Source organism: Heloderma suspectum, chromosome 8, assembly GCF_057233095.1.
Source record: "Heloderma suspectum isolate Gila_16-S chromosome 8, 16-S_ref, whole genome shotgun sequence".
NCBI lineage: Eukaryota > Metazoa > Chordata > Lepidosauria > Squamata > Helodermatidae > Heloderma > Heloderma suspectum.
In genome coordinates this window covers 29,383,785-29,402,778 of record NC_139465.1, presented here as the reverse complement: position 1 = coordinate 29,402,778, position 18,994 = coordinate 29,383,785, and positions in this window count along the sequence as shown.

Sequence of the window (18,994 nt, the reverse complement as noted above, 5' to 3'; positions counted from 1 at the left end):
CCTCAGTTCCAAATATTATAGTATTCTAAAAAAAATAAAAAAGAAAAAAAGAAGGAATGGATAATACATAACTTCAGCAAAAGCAGACCAAATACAAGTCCATTTGCATGGGCAGCAAACATAACACCCTTTCAAATGTTGCTGTTGTTGTTAGGTCTTCAATCCATTGCATTATAGGCAGTGAGCTTTTATCCTTTCTGTGTTGTAATATCAGTCTTTTAGCAGCCTTGTGGAAGGGCATGGCAGGGAAGGAAGAGATAAACTTCCCTTCCCTGTGCACCATGATTTTGTGAACCCTCAGTGCCAGGCCAGGCCTACAATGATGCAGTGAATTGTCTCATTGCTAGGGGAGCCCACTGCTACCCCACCACCACCTCCAGTGGGTGCTCTAGAGAGCCCCGCTAGTTTCTCTCCCACTGTGGCATTTCCTGCAGTGCGAGAAGAGGTGGCAGGGTTCTCTGGCGCAGCTGCCCCACCCTCTCATTGTGCACCCCCACTTCTCCTTACTGGAGCAGCAGCTGGGTCCTGCAAGAGATTGGCCAGACTCTTGAGAGAAAGCCTGAACTCCCATGAGAGTGTGCTCAAACTTTTGGGAGAGCATGGTCTTGTGAGAGTCTGAACAAGCTCTCTCAGAACGTGGCCAAGCTCGGAACGTGGCCCCACCACACCCAGGAAGGCGCATGAGGCAGAGGTGGGAAGGGGCATGAGGCGGCCTGTGTTCTTGCTTCAGGGGGCAAGAAAAGCTGTGCCAGGGCTAATCAGCGCCCCTGCCTGCAGCTGTAATCAATTAAAGATATGCAGCCACAACGTACACGTGTAATGCTTATTTTGTTCCTACTTTGTATTAGAGGGAATGCCTCATTGATTTTCTTAGGGTAAGTTAAATCTCCATGTGGGTTCACTTTTACAAGAACTTGATCTGCCGTATTGAGCAAGGGATAATGCTTATGTCCACCCACACCCCGCAAAGCATCACCTGCTGTTTTCTTTGGACCTAGCTGCTCACAAAGGCACAGAATCCTGGTTTTTTTTGGGGGGGTGAGTGAGACTGTGTGTGAGTGTGTGTGAGTGTGTGTGTGTGTGTGAGAGAGAGAGAGAGAGAGAGAGAGAGAGAGAGATGGTAGAAGCAGTGACCTGCAAAAAGATGATTGGGTCCTTTCTTCTGTCTTAATTGCAAAGAAACAATTTCGATGGGGAAAGAAATGCGAGCAAAGCATGAGTGAAATTACTGTTGAATAATGGTGGGTTGCCATAGTTCACAGAGCAGTAGCAGAGGTTTTGTTGCTGGTGGTTATTGCCAATTAGGCAACAGCTAAGAATAATTGTGTGTAATTGAACTTTAGAGAGTGAAAGCCTTTAAAGAACAGGGAGTGGTTTAGAGAGTGAGTGTGCACTGTCTGTCGGAAAGAACAATTTGTCCATCATAGTTATTTTCCCCAAATCTCATTGCTTATGAATGAAGGGAAGAAATATTGATATTTTGGGTTTAGAAGTCAGTAAGCTTATGCAGGAAGAGTCTCTGTATATATCCTTGGAAAACTGATGAAATCCATGGAATTGGCTGTAGCTTAGTCATATGGTATAGGTATTACAATGAGAAAGTCCCAGTTTCAGTTTCTAGCATCTTCAGTTAAAAAGGATCAAGTACAGGGTTGGAGAAAGCCACAAATCTTCACTGAGTTTAAGGGTGCAATCCTATGCATGTTTAGACAGCAAAAAAGTCCTACAACTCCCAGCATACCCTAGACAAAATGGCTGGTGGGAGCATGCTGGGTTTTTATTTGTTTGTTTCCTGTCTAAACATGCATAAGATTGTACCCTTAAGCTGCAAACCTATACTCACTTGCCTGGGAATAAGTCTCATTGAACTCGGTGGAACTGACTTCTGAGTAGACACATATAGGTCTGCACTGTAAGTTCTGAGTAAACATTCTTAGGATTGGGCTGCTTGACTTTTTTATTGAAAAAATACATGAGGGGGTTGGCTACTATTTTTTACTGAATAACTTATGAAGAATGTTATGTTTTTATCATTTTTGTTATATCAGGGGGAAAATACCGTTGAGGTACACTTGCTATGAATTTTATTGCTGTTATTGTTATCCAACATATGAGATCCACCATGCTTGTTTTATGAGATTTTTTTTTTAATTAAAATTATGCTTTTCATCTTGTTTTTCTGTGAGTTGCCTTGTGGGTCCCAATGGGATTATAAGGTGGGAAATACATTTAATAAAACAAATTAATAAGCACTCAACCATTCTTGACCTGCAAGCAATTCCAGCATGACATGATTTTTTATTTTGCTGCTACACAACTGATACTGGTTCACTACATAATGAAGGCTGTGATTGATTTGTAGGTACCTTTAGGCAGGAGATTAGACTATGTTTGCAAACCTAAGTATATTTACCAGCATCAGCACCCTTGGGCCAGGGTGCTGGGAGGGCACATCACACCTGCTGGGCTGGAGCTTACCAGTGATCACAAGGCAGCGGCAACCCAGTTAAGTTGTATCAAAATGGGCATCACATCTTAGGATCAAATGGGGTGACCAGCTGTGAAGAAGGACAAAGAGCTCCCTTTCAGGGATGTTGCCAGAACCAGGTCAATACAGTTTTCTCACTGAGGTGAAGGACAAGATGGTGCTATCTCTATCTCTCTCCCTCCCTCCCCCTGCCCCCCACATTCCATGTATAGAAACTGACCAAGCAGCTAAATCTTGTTTCAACACTGGCATCAGGGCACTCTGCTCCTCAGGGCATCAGGGTAGCTTTTGAATTAATTTAATGCATGGAATTTATTTATTTATTTACAACATTTACACACTGCTCCATATCTAAACAGATTCCGAATCTGTGAACAATAAAAGATACGAAAGATAAAATAATAACACATCATATTTAATATTTCTCATTTAAAAAACAAACAAACAGAATACCAGTAAAAACTGTGCCTGGTCAGTCATGATAGGCTATCTGAAATAAATATATTTTCAAGGGGTGCCGAAACCAACACCTGCCTGACCTCCAGAGGTAGGGAATTCCATAGGAAGGGAGCCACCACACTGAAGGATCTTCTCCGGGTAGACTCCAATTGGGCCAAAGGTCTATGCAGAACTATCAGGAGGATGCTATCTGATGACTTCACTGACTGGGCAGGTTGATAAGGGAGAAGGCTCTCATTATATAAATACATACACACACACACACATACACTCACACACAAGTGGTTCTTAGGCAGTGCATTTCAGGCCACATGACACACACAGTTCTGTTCTCTCACATGCTGTTCTCCACCCCTGAGCATCTTTTGCCTGAGGCAGCTGACATTCTGCCTAATAGTAGAGTCAGCTCTGGCATTGGTCATTTTCTGGCTTTTTTAAAACATTGGTCTTGTGCGTTTAACAGCACATTGAGCCTGGTACATAGAAATGCAGCAGATGAATCTTTCCCTTTCTCCTTAACTTCATATGAGGAAAAAAAACCTCCACCTGCTACCAATTGGTATCTTTCTGTGTGTCAGGCTTCTTCTCAAGACACAAGTAAAGGGTCAGTCAAAACAAGAAAGGTAGCAATTCATCCCATCTACCTTTGGTAGTCATGAAAGAGATTAATAATTGCCTCTTGTCATATTGAGAGGTGATTGGGGTGGGGGTGGGGACGTTCCCAGGGAGCTGTGGTGAATGAGAGGCCAGTGAAACCAAAGAACAGATTGCAGGGAAGAAGAAAATCTTTAAAAAACCGTCAGATAATGGGGGAGTAGATGCTTCTGTTTTAGAATCTTAGAAATGACAGCATGTGATAACAAGCTCTAAATGGAGCCCATATGCTTAAGGGATGCAGTAAGTTCCCTTTCTCTGGATATTGAAGTGATGTGTTAATAATTTGCTCTCCTGCTTACATTCACACACAAATACTATCTATAATGAAACAATTCCACTTACCTAGGCTGCAGTCCTAGGAGGAAGAGATGGGTGAGGAATTTGTTGGGCTTGTATCAAGATCACCCACTTGGTACCTCCCAGAACCAAACATGGACACAAAGGCAGTTTATGATGCATTTTGCAGAATGTGTGACAACATGCACGCATTTGGAAAATGTGCACGGGAAAATGTCAACATCTCAAAACTGCACAAACACACTTTAGGCAATGGGTGCGTGTGTACAAAACTGTATATATTTGGACACTGCACACAAAAATACATTTCTTTTTTGTCCTAGGGGGCGGAGGGAACCCTCACACAGGACAGAACAAGCTTAGTAGTAGAAAACTGAGAAGCTGACCAAATCAAACTTCACAGATCCATTCATCCTGACCCAGAAGTTCAAGAGGTGGGGAAGGGGAAGGGGAAGACATATTTATTTTCTGAAGTGGTGATGGTGGGTGAGGATGAAAAGAATAACCACTGGCTTGTATGAAAGGTAGTGTGATTGAGTGCTGTACTATGACCAGGGGGACCTGTGTTCAATTCAGACATGAAGCTTCTTTTTTTCAATGAAAATTCATACATAATTTTGTGTGAATTTTTCCAAAGGTATGCACCAGTTGTGCATGTTTTTGAAGTGCACACATTTTTCCCATTTATTGAAACATGCTTGTGCACATTTTTTCAAAAATATGCCATTTTATGCATATTTTTCCAGTGTATTTTTTCTTTCTTTCAAACATCTTCGGTTTGTTTGTTCTACAATTCACACTGCATGCTCAGAAATGTACAGACTTTGAGCTTTTTTATACCAGGCATTTATTGTGTGCTTGTCATTCCCTACTCATGGTTGTTTATGGGTTCTTTAGACAATGACATTCAGTTTGCTCCAGTTTTGCTCCTATTTTTAAACAGCGGTTTTGGTGAGCATTTTTTTTTTTTTAGAGCAAGAAAAATATGGTATTATTTCTGAAAGTGAAAGAAAATGGTTTTTCCACTTGTGTACTTGTGCTGTTCTGCTATACCACAGTGCCACCTACGTAACAGAAAAGCAGGAAAGGAAATGTTCTTCATGCAGTGCTTGGATTTCAATTCTGTGATGAAACCGAAAGTAGATTAACAATCTTGTGTAGAAAAGCTTTTCTACCACAGATCATGACTGAGACCATGTTTGACTTTTGGAGGTGCAAACTGGGTACATTCTGTTCAAAACCAAACTGAAATGAATTTCTCACACATCCCTAGGAGCAGGATGAGTGGAGGTCACAAATAGGGATATCAGAGTGAAGTTATAAGAGGAGGGGGCAAGGCCATGGAGCATATAAAGAAGCATTTAAAAGGTAAGGAAGAGAAGCTCAGGTAAGATCTAGGAATGAACAGGAAGCCAGTGTATGGATTTAAGGATGGATGTCACATAAGAAGAGCTATGCTGGATCATACCAAGGGTCCATCTAATCCAGCATTCTGTTCACTGTTGACCATTCTGTTGAGTGGTCAACCAGCTGCTCACAGGAAACCCAGAAGTAGGACATGAGCACAATAGCACCCTCCCACCCATGTCCCCCAACAACTGGTGTACATAAGCATACTACCTGTGAAACTGGAGGTAGCATTAGGGATGGATGGAGCCCCCCACCCCCCAGTCCGGGTTCTCTGGGCACCAGCCACTTGATCATTTTAGTTGTTGTTTTCTGCACTTGTTCCAGCTCTACAATATCGTTTCTTAGGTGTTGTGACCAAAACTCACATGCTCAGAGTAATAAGAAAAATGAATAATTCTGGCAGCAGAATGCTGAATGGAAGTGAGCAGACCAATGGGAGACAACCAAAGACCAGTGAAGAAAAGATCACAATAGAGTAGGTGACAGATTGCTGGGTGTCACACCCCTTTAATGTGACTGCTTAATGTCACTTACTAAGGTCAACTACGTAAACTCTTGCCAACTCTCTTACAGAATTATTCACATAAGACACACACAAAACATCAGAATCTCTCTGTGAACAGATGCTGGAACAAAAGGCACCCGACACTCCGTGAAACACAGACAGAGCGGATTTTACACCATCCGTACATCCCTACCTCTGGGGTGGGGAAGAGGCAGGGGTCAGCACTGGGAGGAGGTGGCTACTTGAGAACTGAGAAATTGCCCAGTGGTGCCACCAAGCCAGTCAGAGAGCTTTCCCTTTTCTTTGTTTATTTTATTTATTATTTCTTTATTTCAGTTTATAACCCACCTAACTCTAAGTGGTGTACGAAGTTAAAATTACCTGGGGAGGTGGTGGGCTCTCCCACACTGGAGGCCTTCAAGATGAGACTGGACAGCCATTTGTCAGGGATGCTCTGACTTGGATTCCTGCATTGAGCAGGGGGTTGGACTCGATGGCCTTGTAGGCCCCTTCCAACCCTACTATTCTATGATTCTATGAAAAACAATGTAACAAAAAAAAAATCCAACAATAAGAACAACACAGCATCCAAACAGTATACAACAGTCAGCAAAAGGAACAAGAGTTCTAAAAAGCAACAGCCTGCCAGAATAAGAGAGTCTTTAATGCCTGCTTAAAAACCTTCAATGAGGTCAGCACTCGCATTTCAACCTGCAGGTCATTCCACAACTGACGGGCAGCAAAGGAGAAGATCCTCTTGCATGTGGCTGCCAATCTCAGATTAGGCAGCTGCAGCAGAGAGCCCTCAGAGGACCTTAGGTGGCAGACTGGGACGTAGGGGAGAAGGTGCTCCCCAAGTTTCCTTTGGGCCTAGACCGTGTAAGGCTTTAAAACCAGCACTTTATATTTTCCTCAGAAACTTAAAACTGGTGTAATATGGTCTCCATGGGTTGTCCCAGGGACCACCCTGGCTGCCATATTGTGTACCATTTGAAGTTTCCAAACTAGATATACAGGCAGCCCAAAGTACAGCACATTACAGAAATCAGATCTAGAGTTTACCAGCATGTGCACCACTGTGACCAGGTTCATGTCTTCCAGGAATGAATGTAGCTGGCCTATCAGCTGAAGATGATAACAGGCACTTCTCACTGTTGCCTCCACCTGGGGTGCCAGGAGCAGGGTCAGGTCAAGAAGCACCACAAAGGCCTCTTGAAATTATTCACCTTACTTGTGGGCAGAGAAATTTGGGAGCCCATTTCACTGAATTTCTCCAGAGGCAAGATAAATTCTCAACAGATTCTCGCAATGCAGGTAGGGACAGTTTTGTCTCCAGCTCCAGGGCTGAGGTGGAGTTAGTGCTCTGCTGAAATCTCTCCTCCAATTTTCTGAAAGTTCTCTCCCTCCATGAAAGAGGCTTCTATTGTTCTGCCTCATTCAGGATGTTTTACAATTTATGTTTGCAGTATTTTTGAGCTTACCACATCACAGCTAGCCTCCCAGCTGCCTGCACGTCCTGATCTGAAGAAGCCCTATGGGAGGAATTACCTCATGGTACCTTAAGATGGGCTCTAATTGAACTGTAGGAAGCTGAGGAGGCTACATAGTGTTGTACGAACTCCCCACTTCCCGGTTGCGGGGGGGGGGGTTGTAGAGGGGCCATTTGTGCTGCTCACAGCCCCTCGAATTCCTCCGGAGTGGCTCCGCATCCAAAGGTTTTCATGGAGCAGCACTCTGGCTCCCTATACTAGGTGATATGGTAATGGCGGCTGCCATTACCCTATCTCTGGCTGTCATCATCCCTCTTCCACATGCCGGCTGGCAAAGGCCGGCGTGGGGAAGAGGGGCCTCTGCGCAGCCACCCCCCAGAGCTCTCGCCCTGTCTTTCTCAGGGCGAGAGCGCTGGGGTGCTGTCGCTGTCCCTCTTCCGCGCGCTGGCTGTCAAAGACCGGTGCAGGGAAGAGGGGCTTCGGCGCAGCCACCCTCCAGGGCTCTTGCATGGTCTGGGAGCACTGCTCCCTAGACTAGGTGATATGGTAATGACAGCTGCCATTAGCCTACCGCTGTGAGAAATACAGATGCAAATGTCGTATTGTACGCCACTTGTGGCTGTAAAGCACTGTTTCTGACCAAAATACAGCCCTAAACAGCTGCAATTAGGTCAAAGCCAGGGCTTTACGGCCAAAAGTAGCATCCAATACGCTATTTATGTCTATATTTCTCCCAGTGATGGGAGCTGCCATTAGCCTATTGCCTGGTCTAAGGGGCGGGGAGCCTCTCTGGGTGAAATCCTCTGGAGCCGGAGGTAAGTGGAACTGCTCTGCCATGGATTCTGGAGGCCAGGTTTTTTGGAATCTGCCCTCATTGGAGTCCATGGAGGATTTCTCTGCCATCCTTAAGGCTACAGGCTTCCAAAGAGATGATTGTACCATGAAAAACATGACATTTGCACTCACTCCTCGGCCACCTGCTAAGTAAGGTAAGCCCAAGAAACCCAAACCCAACCCTATGAGAATTTCTGTGGAATTTCTTCACCATTGAATTTCTTTTCAAAAGAATGTTTTCTTCTATTAAATTGAATGAGAATAGGGATGTCATGAATTCCCAACTGGGTCTGAGAATTCGTCAGGCAGCCCCCGCCTGTGACCCCCGAACTGCGCCCACCAAGACACTGTCCTTATGTGCCCCCTGCTCATGCCTGCTCACGCTCCCCAATACTCACCACGATCCCGTTCAGTGAGCGCCACCATTTCCATGCCTTTGCTTTCTAGGAAAAACAGGAAGTTAAAAAAAGTGTGTATATTCAAATATGCCCAGTTTGGAGCTGGGAAAGCTAAATAAGTGCAATATTAGAGGTATAATCCCTCTAATATTGCATTTATTTAGCTTTCCCAGGTCCAAACTGCACATATTTGGATATGCACATTTTTTAAAACTCCCTGTTTTGTGCAGAAATCAAAGGCATGAAAATGGTGGCGCTCACTGAACGGTAAGCCTGGGGAACTCACTGAACTCATGGGTGGCCCAAGCACAAGTTTGGGGGGGGGTGAGCAGGGGCGTTGCTTCTGCAAGTGCCTGGAGAAACCGAACTAGGGTGAGTTCTTACATCCCTAAATGAGAATGGTCGAAAAAAAATGTGGGAGAATTTTTTGGCACAGCACTAGTTTCCACAAGCTGACCTCTGCAAACTTGCCCTTCTGGCTCTGTCTACATATAAATAGCAGTTGCAGTGCTATTTTGTTGTTGTTGTTGCTCTCTCAGACTATTCTCCAGATAAAGAGATATTCATGTCAAAGTAAATGTAGGTAGCTTCAAAGTCACTATGTCACGTAATGAGTAGAAAGCTGCTGAAAATATGACCATCAGTGCCCGGGGGCTGCAGCCAACCAAATGATGTCTTTTGTTTCAAAGTAATCACACATGACAGTACTTACTTCTCTAGCACCATTAAAAATCATCTCTTAGTCATCTGATGAAACTTTTTATAAAATGCTCACGCAAAGAGCCATTCTGCGGTCCAACCTCGGAGTCCAGCAAGATTACAATTATGCAGATATATACTGCAAGGAGAAAAAAAAAAAAAATCAGTTGGCAGCATGTGGACCCTAATTAAGATTTGCTTCCAAGTTCTACTTACCATGTCTCTCCTCAATTTTAACTAAATCTATATTTTAATATATTAAGCTAATTGTTCAAGGTCTAAATGGACTTAAAATATTGAATTTCAATTAACACGTTTTAAAAACGTATGAGATGGTTCCCCCCCCCCTTCTTCGATCCTTAAATCGTGGCCAAAAAATAAAAGCACTTTATTGAGGGGTGGGGTGGGGGGAAGACACAGAAACAGTGCTAATAAGCACATTATCATTTTAGTCATATTAATGACTGCTATTCTCCTTTCCTTAACTTCAAAGTGGGTTTTTTTTTTTTGTACATATCAATTGTAATTAATTCAAAAGGCCACTGCTACAATTCGTCTTTCCCAAAGTGGAAAAAAGGAGCATTTTGGAGGTGAGTTCAGCCAGCAAGAGAAGAGTCGGCATGCTTTGCATGGGTGGAAGGTAGGCAGAAATATAGAGACAGCTATTGAAAGGAGACGGTTATTTTCAAATTCCTGTTCTCAAAATTCTGTGAATTAGGAGCATAGGTTAGGAACACAGGAAGCCGCCTTATACAGAGTCAGACTGACTGTCAACCCTTTGACACAGTACTTCCTGTGTATTGTTGACACTGACTGACAGTAGGGGTGACCATCACTGAGAAATCCAACCCTTTGGGGGCTCACCGGATTTCTGCAGTGCTCCCAACTCACCGAGCTGAACTGGGGGGCTTCTTCCCCAAATCCAGAAACTGGGGTGGGTGGTGGTGGTGTTTGTTTGCATAAAAAGCACTTTAACAGTCTTTTATCCATTCAAAACGTATGCATCAGTATTACAGAAGGGGGGAAAGGTGCAAAGGGACACAACATGGCACCAAAGTATGTATGCTCCAGTTCTGGAATTCATTTAAGATCATCAGCAGCGGCCCTTCTCCGTGAGCCCCTGCCGAAGGAAGTGAGGCGGGTGGCTACTAGGAGGAGGGCTTTTTCTGCTGTGGCACCCCGGCTCTGGAATGAGCTCCCTAGAGAGGTTCGCCTGGCGCCTACATTGTACTCCTTTCGGCGCCAGGTGAAGACCTTTTTATTTTCCCAGGCATTTTCTCTTTCTAAATTTTTAGCTTTGCTGTTTTAAATCTGTATTTTAAACTCCTGCACTGCTGCTAGGTTGTATTGTGGTTGTATTGTTATATTGTGGTTTTGATGTTCTATATATTTTAAATTGTTTTATTGTGTGTTGTTTGGTTTTAGTTTTTGTGAACCGCCCAGAGAGCTTCGGCTATTGGGCGGTACAGAAATAAATAAATAAATAAATAAATATCCTAATAAAAACTGGAATTCAGGAGAAGTAAAAAACAGGACAAAGCAAACCCACTGAACAATCAAGAAATGGAATGGAAGAAACATATTCATACAAAAGGACCTAATTTTGCATATGATCAACATGTAGGACCTGAGGATCAGGAAATAAGACTTGCTGGTATAAAATAAGTTTTGGATGGAGCAGCCTACATTTATTAAACCTTTTGTTTGTCCAACTTCTACGCTCTGAATTACTTCTGTGATGCAGTTGAATGGTGAACCATGGAGATGAAGGCTTTTAATGGCTACTAGTCATTATGGAGGTATATTACCTCCACTGTCAGAGGTAGTATGCCCCTGTATGCCAGTTGTTGGGGAACATGTGATGGAGGGTGCTATTGTCCTGTTTCAGAAATTCCCATAGGCATCTCATTGGCCACTGCGGGATCAGAATGCTGCACTAGATAGTCCTTTGGTCTCGTCTAGGGATGGAGGGACTCATCTCCGTCCATGGACTCCAGTCATTCACCGAGTGGCCAGCACTGCCCATGCCTACTTATCATGTCATGAGATCCCCTAGACGGGTCGGCGAGTGACCAACAAGTGCTGTGGGGCTGCCTGCTTCTTCCCCCAGCCACCATTGTTACACAAAATGGCATCTTGGGTCTTTCTGGAAAATCAATGTTGTGTTGATTGCAGCCTTAAATGAGCCATCTACGCAACATTACAAAATCCTGTTCATGGACTGCCGGAGTTCGGCGAATGTCAGACACCACCCATCAGACCCCACACCCGTATCAGGAGCTTGCAATATCCCTAGTCTGATTCCACATGGCTCCTCCTATGCTCTTAACACTTAAGGGTTCACTGGTCTCCTTGCCTGCTGCTGTATCTCTGCAGTATTCAAGAACCAGGGTCTGCTTGTCCAGGTCTCATGTTGCTTCTGTGGGAAGTCTTCCATCATGTCCAGAGAAGTAACTTCTGCTGTAGCAGGAAATTTAGTAATACTAATACTAATAATGTATAAATAGAAGTAGAAGTAGTAGTAAATTAAACATTAAGCACCGGTGCTGCTTTAAAAAAAATAAAACAAAGCAACACTTCCATATTTCAAATGGTCTACCATGTGGGCTCTGGGAAATTTGCTTTTGCTTCACACAGAACCAATTCCTTTTTTTTTTTTCACAGTGTAAATTAGTTGTACCATCTTCTATATCAGCAAAAATAACCTCTTCACAGTGTGAAGAATTGACAGCCTATATTTTTGGTGATGATATTTGGAGGCTCAAGTTAATTGGAAAACACATGGTTGTCTCAGATCTGCCTTATTCAAATTATAAAATGCTTTTGAAGATTTGTTGCTATAAACAAATGTAGGAAGGTGATTAAACAAGTTGTAATTATATTTAAAAACAAAAAAGATCATAAATTATATCAATCTAAAGTTTGGAGTGATATTTAGTGCACATGTTATCAGTTATCAGATTCCTAGACCAATGTTGTTTGGAGCACTGAGCATGTCCACTGGTCACATAACTTAAACCAGGGAGGGGGTAAAGGAATGGAGCATCTTGGTAATACTGGAATCTTGCTGGCTGGAACCCTATAAAGGAGCATTCTACAGTGTAACATTTTGTTTCAGGTCCACTTGTCTCTGCTTAACAGCACCTGCACAATATATCATCTGTATTTTAAACAGATTTCCCTAAAATGAAATCTGGTCCTTCAAATGTATTGCAGAATGTTCACAAAGACCAAAGGAACTTTTAGAAATATGTGAAAAGTTCATTTACATGGGCTCTTCTCTTTGAACAGACAAATGACAGACCTTCTTGTATTTCTTGTTGCCAGTCCTGATGTTCTGTGCCTGGCCCACCCACCACAGGCCTGTTTTGTATTGGAGAAGAAAAAAAGGTACATGATGCAAAGGAACAGCTGGGTATCAGAGAGCATATAGCATCAGCTTAGCAGCCACAATGTTTCTGTCTCAAATGGATCAAATCCCTGGTTGACCCAGGATATACCAGGAGCTGCTGCCATGGATAAAGGCATGTGTGAAGTGAGGGCACAGTATGGACATAATTTTATTTGAAAGTACATGACTGAGTGTTTTTGGCTCCCCTCTGCCCTTTCTGTGTACAGTACACAGGTAACCAGATGACCAAGACAAAAGACATCCTGAGTCTTTAACAGCAACAGGATATACAGAAAGGACCAGGTCAAGCTTTTCAAGTTGCGGATATAAACATGATCACTCCTTCATAGAAACTAGGTCAGTGTTTCTCAAACTGTTGGTTTGAGAACCAGCAGTGGGTTTCAGCCAACCTTCAAGTGGATCTCAGCACTGCACAACACTGTCCAGTGTTTTTTTGCTAGCCTGCATAGGCAGGGGTAGCAGTGGAAATTGGTTAGAATTAGAAAGCAAAGCTGCTATTATGATGATTTTTATAGGGATGTTGGAGAATTCCACCACGGATCTTGGTGAGGCTGAATGCCAGCGCATTCAGCCCCCCGAAATCCATGGCAGAAAGAAGCCCCCCACCCCACCACCCCGCAAGAGTCACATGAAATGGAGCACCTGCCTGGTGCCGTTCGCACTGCTTTGTGAATAGTGGCCGTGTCTGCGGCCTCCATTTGCTTCTTCATTATTGCCGTGATAGGCTACGTAAATATTTACGTAGCCTATCACAGCAAAAAAGGGAACACAAATGGCGGCGGCTACGGCGGCCGCCATTTGCGTTTCTGTTTTTTTGCCGTGATAGGCTACATAAATATTTACGTAGCCTATCATGGTAAAAGACAGGGGCGCAAATGGCATCCACCATAGCCACCACCATTTGCGCTCCCTTTGGGGTTTTTTGCCGTGATAGGCTACATAAATATATACATAGCCTACCACAGCAAAAGAGAGGGACACAAATGGCAGTGGCTACGGCGGCCACCATTTGCGTCCCTGTGAAGCCCAGCGGACAGGGGAGAATTTCGGGGGGAGGGACAGAGCACCTCCCCCCCACCGCAGATGTCCCTGGACAAAACCAGGTAAGTGTTTCGTACATCCCTACTTCTTTATCATCATTAATAATTATGATTTTAAAAACTGGGAATACAGAGTAAGGGGATAAGAGAGAGAGGTTGTTATAGAAGGATGTGATGGTAAAAGGGGAAGAAGGGAGGGATGAAAGCAAATGGCAGTTGGGGATAGGTTACAAGTTACATGTGAAAGGAGAAGAGGAGAAGAAATGAAGAAGGGTAAGAAGATTTTGAGAGGCATGTTCAGGGAGGAGAAAAAGCAATATAAGACAAAGAGGGTATTTGTTTTTTCCCTACTTAGAGCAGCCGTCCCTGAACTTTTTGTGTTGTCTGGCACATGTGGAATTTTGAGAGTGTCATGAACAAAATGGCTGCCATGAAGGGGCTTGCTCATTCATAAAATGGCAGCCATGGTGAGCATGGCAAGTCACAAAACACTAATTCCCCAGAAGACAAACTGATAAGGCTAATAGAAAAGTCAGTAGCTCAATAACTAAGTAAAAAGTAGAGATGAGGGTCTGAGCTCATTCCCCCCCCCCTTAAACCCTGATAAAGAGTTGGAACCCAAATAAAGGACAGCACTTTGCTTTGCAGCATGGCAATCTCCCAGTTAAACAAAATAAAAATAAAATAATCTTAAGAAATAAAATCAAAATCAGGAGAGTTGGGGAGACTGTGGACACCCCGTTGGAAACCCAGATCCTCTGGATCAGCAAATTCTTCCCGAAAAGGGGAGACTGAGTATTGATACCTACAGAGCTATTGTCTGTTGTTAACTTGAAGAAAACTGAATTCTGGAATCCTCTGCTATAAGGAAATAGCTATGACAAAGAATTTGGCCATTTCCAAAGCAGAATTAGATATCAATATAAAATGATATCGGAAATTGCCAGCTGGTTATGCCAAATTCTGCCCCCATCTATCACTATTTTGTGACTGGTGGGCCTCAGTCATTTTTAGCTTTCTCAAGTGGTCCTGAGGGAGTAGACAGTTTGAGTATCCCTGCTGCAGGTCAGGCTGCTCTTAGTTTCTGCCTACTGGCATGTCCTGCTTACCTAGGACTGCTGCCTAACGCCCAACCATGATGTTATGTTCCAAAGCCAGTGTAGCATAGAGTGCTGGATTAGGGCCAGGGAGAAACAGATTAAAATCTCCACTCAGCCACAACTAGGGATGGCATGGGACTCCAAAAAGGGGTGGAGTCCAGTGGACACCCCCCCCATCTGACCTCCTGGACCCCGCTCAGCAAGCCCTGGGATGCTGATGGACTGAGCTGCTGAGCGCACCAGAGCTCGGCGAGTGTCCTTGGGAGGAGGCCAGGATGAGAACGCTGGGGGCTGGCCATGCTGGGACCCATCCTACCTCTGTCAGCTGTCAAGACTTTCCTTAAGAGTTGGCATGGGGAGGAAGGGCGTCAGCAGCATCCAAGTGCTCTTGCCCTGGAGGCTGTCCACACCAGGACCTGTCCTGCCTGCGCTGGCTGTTAAGGAAGGCCTTGACAGCCAGCACAGGGAGGAAGGGCCTCAGTGGCACCCCAGCAACCTTGCCCTGGCCTCCTGCAAGGAGGCCAGGGTGAGAGCGCTGGGGGCTGGTTGCACCAAGGACTCGGCAGTCAAGCCCTTATGCACATAAAGCGCAAGAGCTTGACTGTGGGAGTCCTTGGTGTGGAGAGGAGGGGCAGCTTGTGTGGCTTGGTGGGTGGGCGGGGTGAGCAGGGAGGCTTGCTGAGCAGGTCCAGGCCACGTGAGCTGGAGGGGCAGCTTGTCAAGCTCCCCTCGCCCTAGTCGGAGAAGGGTCTGTCCATCCCTAGGCCCAAGGCTCACTGGGAGACTGTGGGCCGGTCATACTCAGTCTCTGTCTCTCAGCCTAACCTATCGCACCAGGTTGTTCTGAGGATAAAATAGGATGGAACTATATATCCGATTATGAGAGCCTTGGAGAAAGGATGGTATAAGAAGTAATACAGTAATAAAACAAATAAACCCTCTTGGTGACAATAAGCATTTATATTAATTTAACAGACCTGCTGAATTAATAGTGGGTTTTTGTTTGCTTGTCTCTTTGATACTTTAGAAATTAAGACAACATCAAATGGTGGAAAAGTGCCATTTTCGATACTCATCAGTAGGGAGCGTAGGAAGTATGGGACTATAGGGAGAATGGCTACATGTGAATGCAATGACTGCCCAGTTCAAAAATCAGTTCAATTCCTAATGTACAAAAAAGGGCCATAGTTGTAAAAAATCGATAGGAAATTAGCGAACAAGCACACAACTGTAAATATGTACATATATACCTGTGATAGATGCTTCTGTTATCTTCCAATATACATACAATTGTATGCACATTGTTTTCATGTGTATAATTATATTCTTTCAACAACAGTTCTGTTTTAAATAGATCGCTAACACCCACTACGTTCATTGTGTGTTTTTATTTTATTACATTATACCAGTATTACCTGACCCAGTTACAGTTGTGTACTTGTTCGCTAATTTCCTATCAATTCCTAATGTAACCATTTCTGCTCAATGGAGATACAAAGGTTTGACTTCAGAGCTGAACTGTCTGCAGATTTGTGTAGTAATTTTAACCTTATTACAGAAAAGTATATTTTAACATTTGGTGGATGCAGTGATGTACAACAGGCTGCCTAAAGCATAGATCCACAATGAAGTAAGGCCTCCCCCTCCAGTTTTACTGAGCCCAGAAAGGGACAATAATAGTGGAGGGCCATATATTCCCCAGCCCTGTTCTAAGGCAAGCTATTGGTGGAGTTGTGTCTTGGGGTGGAGTGGGGGGAGCAGAGGAGGGGTTTGCACAGAACTGAGGCAGGCCCAACCTGCTTGCACGAAGCTGTGCCCACCTTGATTCTGCTCAACAGAATTTGAACTGGGATGCTCCCAGCACCCTTAGAAGAAACTAGGGATGGAAGAGACATTCATTCAGTTCTCGTTCTGATGCAAACCTACCTAATTCGCACTTCCTGAACCAATATGAAAACTAAAATTGAGTCATCTTTTGGTTGCCACTTTTCTCCATATTTTGTGATGCACTTCTCTGATCAGTAATGTGTACAAAAAGGCATATATAATTAGGGGAAAAGTGCTTCAAATGTAGATATTAGTAACAATGTTGTACAAAAAAATGCATATTAGGGGAAATTGCTTGCAAAAATACATATACTAGGTAAAATTGTGTATAAAAAATGTCAATATTGGACAAAATCTATATAAAAAAATATCCACAAACAGCTCTGGAAATGGAACAAAATGAACTTCAGACTTGGGGTGGCGGGGAATGAGAAACAGCAAGAAACCAAAACTGACAGATTTCTCTATCCCTAGCAGAAAGTACAGTGCAATCCTATGGATATTTTCTTAGGGGTAAGTAGGGATGGGTTTCATTGGAATTTATTTTTTGTTTAAAAATTATGAACATTCACCAATTTCTTCATATTTGGCATGGAAAGAACTTGAAATTAAAACAATTCAAATGACAGTGAAAACAAAACTGACAGATTCTTCCATCACTTGAAGTAAGCTCTACTGTGTTCTGTTCTGTTCACTCCCTAGTAAGTGTATGTAGGGTAGAGCTGTGTGCAGATGCCCTCTCAAAATTCTCCACCTTATTTGTGGACAAAGAAATTGGGGAGACAATTTTAATGAATTTCTCCAGGGGGAGGAAAAATTCTCAACTGTTTCTCCCAGGTAGGGCTCCCCATTGGCAGGGCTTTCAGTACATCTTTATTTTGGGAGTGAGGGTTTTTGGGGGGTGGGGTCATGCTGCAATAGCAACAACTGTCTTGGCAGGCTGGCCCCCAGTTTGCATCCATCACAATGCAGGTGTGTGTGTGTGTAGGGGCGGGGTCAGTGTTGTGTCTAACTCCAGGGATGAAGTGGAGTTAGTGCTCTACCAAAATCTTTCCTACAATTTCCTGAAAGTTTTCTTCCCCAATGTCAATGAAAGGGGCTTCCATTGTTCTGCCTGATTCTCAGGGTGTTTTATAATTTATTTTTGTTGTGTTTTTGAGCTTACCAAATCACTGCAAGCTTCCCAGGCTGCCTGCGCTTCCTGATTTGAAAACAAAACAAAACAGAACCACTGAGCATGGAATTAGCTCATGATGCCTTCCACCAGGCTTTTATTGAAGTGTAGGAAGCTGAGGGGTCTACAGGCTGCTGGAGAGATGAGTCTACAAAGAAAAACCATGCATTTGCACTCACTCCTTAGCCATCTCCTAAGTAAGGTAAGCCCAAGAAACCCAGACCCAACCTCTGAGAATTTCTCTGCAACTTTTTCCCCATTGAACTTCTTTTCAAAAGCAATTTCTCTTAATTACTTAAATGGCATCTATAATGTTGCGTAAATGGCCCCTTTACAGCCACCATGTATATAACATTACATTTCTGGAAAACCCAAGCCACCAGCTCAGTAAGGGTACAGGCGTCCTCCAGGCACTTGCAAGGAACTTGCTGGGATACCCAGTGGCTTGTACGGTGTGGCGAGTAGGACCGGGCGGCAGTTCGGTGAGCACCTGGCAAGGATGGACAGAGGTGAGTCTGTCCATCCCTAAGGGAGAGATGTGATTGAATTAAATTTCTTCTCCTTTCCATATCTTAAAAGTACTGCTTGGAATGTTCCATTAATAGATACTAATTAGAATTTGTTTAAAAAGTCATAACAGCAGATGCTTTGCAGATGGACACACCTATTTTTTCTCCTTTTAATACAACAAAAATGTCACAATACATTTGTCAAGATGGGAATACTTTATGCTAATAGAAAAGAGTAGGCAGGTGCAAGAACATTAAAAAAGTAAATTACTCACAATCCCTCTTCCCTATAAAACTTCCAGAGTTTTACCTTAACAGCATTTCACACACTTTTGCTTAAGGTTTCTGAGCAGCACATTCTGTGTGTTCTGTGCCTTGCAGGCTTAAGTGAAACATTCTCAAAAGCAAATAATAATTTAAACAATGATGCCTTGGTCTCTTCTGCATTTACACTGAAATGAAAGACCTGGAGAACAGCAAGTGCTTTGACACTGAAGGGTGGATAGTCAGTCAATAGAGATTTGTATGTGGTATTAATAAGGAGGGGGAATTAGACAGCCTCCTGAGCATTGAAATAACACATGTGTGGCAACATAGGGCTTCATGAGATGGCCCCATGACATGGCCCCATGACATGGCCCCATGACATGGCCCCACCCCTATCACACACTGTGGCCATGTCTTCCCACTAGAGG